This window comes from Myxine glutinosa, chromosome 3 (genome assembly GCF_964187855.1).
Source record: "Myxine glutinosa chromosome 3, kmMyxGlut1.1, whole genome shotgun sequence".
In the NCBI taxonomy this organism is placed as follows: Eukaryota; Metazoa; Chordata; class Myxini; order Myxiniformes; family Myxinidae; genus Myxine; species Myxine glutinosa.
Window position 1 is genome coordinate 198,283,946 of NC_136263.1, and position 3,420 is coordinate 198,287,365.

Genomic DNA, 3,420 nt, shown 5'->3' on the forward strand with positions numbered 1-3,420 from the left:
TGAATCTTTACACTGGCTGCCTGTCTCTGCTCGTGTGCAATACAAAATTTGCACACTATGTTATAAATCATTGTGTGGAGTGGGACCTCACTATCTCTCCGATTTGCTCACTCTCTATGAATCTTGGCGACGGCTTCGTTCAAGCGACGACTCTATGACCTTAGAGCCGCCGCGCACCAGCACCAAGTCGTTTGGCGAGAAATCCTTTTCCTTTGCTGCACCTCTGCTCTGGAATAACTTGCCTTACTCTGTTCGACATGTTGACTCTCTTCCTGCCTTTAAAACCTCCCTCAAAACCTATCTGTTTCACAAGTCTTTCAAAGTCTAAGTCCTGTTTTCCCTTTGGTTTGAGGTGGGACAGAGATCGAGAGTATGTCTGTGTACATGTGCGGGGGAGGGAGGGGGAGAACACATCTGTGGGTTTTGAATGGGGAGGGAGAGGGATAGGGCAAGAGTGAAGGTGTGTCTGTGTGTGTGTATGTGTGTGTATGTGTGTGTATGTTTGTGTATGTGTGTGCGGTGTGTGTGCGTTCGCATGATAATGTAATGTGCCATGAGGGTCGTTTATTCTGCTTGATGGGGCTATTTAAGACTCCTTTTATTATTATTATTATTATTATTATTATTATTATTATTATTATTATTAAGATGACAATGATCTCTAACCTTTTCATCTTCATCTTCATCAATTTTCTCATCACAAATGTGGCATATATTATTATCTCTAAACATAATTTTCTCCTCTTTTATTAAGCACATTGGTATATTGGTTTTTTTCATTATTTAAGATAATTTTAGACAATCCCTTTCCACTCGCCTCACAAACTCCTCTGAAGCATCTTCTCCTCTATAAAGTTCTAACTTGTTGTATTCATCACAAACAGATGATTTGATATAATAACAGAAACGACAAGGAGTATGTTTTTGATATTTGCTCATGTATGATTTTTTTGGATTCGGAGAAGTAGTATCTATCTTTTCAAGGATACTTTCAAAGTTAGCATATATCACGAATGGATGTTTCATCGTTTTGTTGAAATCTTTAAATGATATGTTTGAACCTACTTTTGGCATATTCATTACGGTGGATTTATGATCACTACAGTATTTTGAATGTTGGTTTAATCTTTCTTTAGTATGAAAGAAGTTAAGACAACGCTTACAGGGGTATGTTTTATTAGCTCTATTGCACACTTGTGAAGTGGTTAATCTCGACAAATTTTTGATGTAAGCATAATGTGAATTTTCTTCCAAATTATAAAAAAGAAGGTCAATATGAGTTTCATCATTTTTATAATTATTAGAATGTTTCAAAATCTGAATTTTGTTTCTATCTGTAAATCCAAAAACATGAACAGATACATTATTCATCTTTTCAAATTTAGGAATATCTTTCAATGATACTGGGAATTTTAAATCTTTAACATTTAGCATATTCTCATATTTCTTAGAGCGAGATACTCTTTCTTGATTCTTATTTTGAGGATAAAGGTGGGCGAGAATAGACCACAGGAAACATTTATTATCTTTGTTTTGAATATTAACAACCGCCTTTTAAAGTTTTATATCCCTTGGTAAATCAATGCAACAAGAAGCTTTAAGAGGGTCTGATTTTAGAATGTGTATATCTCAGAAAATTATTTTCGTAATAATATATCCACTACCTCCAAGTGTATTATCTACTTCCTGCTCCTGTTTTACAAGCTCACCATACAGTCACGTGACAAAGTAAGTACACTCCATGTAAAATTTTGGCCTTTTCAACATATTTCAACATACAGCTATTTGATCTGCATTTCAACAATATTGATAGATAAAGGTGATATAATATAACAAATATCATGCAACATTTACATTTTGTAGTCCATTGTATAATTTAAATAAACATAAATGCAAATTTCGCATGTGGAAAAAGTAAGTACACCCTTGGCTCTAATAGGTGGAATTGCCCCCTTTGGCAGAAACAACCTCAAGTAGGCGTTTCTTATAACTGTCTACCAGTCTCTGACATTGACTGGGAGAAATTTTTGCCCACTCCTCCATGCTGAATTCTTTCAGCTGTGCGATGTTTGAGGGGGTTTTTGCATGCACAGCTCGTTTGAAATCCCCCCACAACATCTCGATGGGATTTAGATCCTGGCTTTGACTTAGCCATTCCAGAACCCTCCATTTCTTTCTTTTCAGCCATTCCTTGGTGGATTTACTGGTATGTTTAGGGTCATTGTCATGTTGCAAGGTCCACCTTCGGTTGAGCTTCAATTTTCCGACAGATGGCCTCACATTATCCTCAAGCACCCTCTGGTACAATGAAGAATTCATAGTGGATTCTATGATGGTGAGCTGCCCAGGCCCTGATGCAGCAAAGCTGCCCCAAACCATAATATTTCCACCACCATGCTTTACAGTTGGTATCAGGTTCTTGTGGTCAAATGCTATCTTTGGTTTGCACCAAACGTCTTCTGGTACTGTGGCCAAATAGCTCTACATTTGACTCATCTGTCCAGAGCACATTGTTGCAGAAGTGCTGGTCTTTGCCTAGGTGTTCATTGGCAAACTTTAGTCTTGCCCTGATGTTCTTTCGGGACACAAAGGTGTCCTCCTGGCACACCTCCCATGTAGATCAAATTTGTGCAGCCTCTTTCTAATGGTAGACTCGTGCACTTTGACATCATCAGTGGCAAGAGCTACCTGTAGGTCCCGTAATGACATTCTGGGGTTCTTAGAGACTTATTTCAGCATCTTATGGTCTGCTCTCCGGCTGAACTTGCTGGGGCGGCCTGGCCTGAACAAGTTGGCAGTTGTTTGGAATCTTCTCCACTTGTAAATGATCTTCCAGACATTCAAATGATTTATTTCAAATTGTTTGGAGATCTTTTTAAATCCCTTCCCAGACTCGTGGGCATCTATAACCTTCTTTCTGAAGGCCTCAGAGAGCTCTTTTGATCTAGGCATGGTGACGCCACACACTTCAACAACAAAGAGTAAACCAAACTAAATGTCTGAAGTTTAAATAAGACAGGTTCCTCCAACATCCTCTCCAACGATGTTCTAATCATTTGCACCTGAGCTGGTGCACCTGATTCTAATTTTAGGTATTTGAAGTAGTGATAAATGTAGGGGTGTACTTACTTTTTCCACATGCGAAATTTGCATTTATTTTTATTTAAATTATACAATGGACTACAAAATGTAAATGTTTCATGATATTTATTATATTATATCACCTTTATCTATCAATATTGTTGAAATGAAGATCAAATAGCTGTATGTTGAAATATGTTGAAAAAGTCAAAACTTTACATGGGGTGTCCTTACTTTTTCACGTGACTGTATACACCCAATGATAAGAAATCTTGGAATGATGTGATGAAGTGAGGGGGTGTTCTCATATAGGGAGTTATTTCAATACCCTCTTTTTCA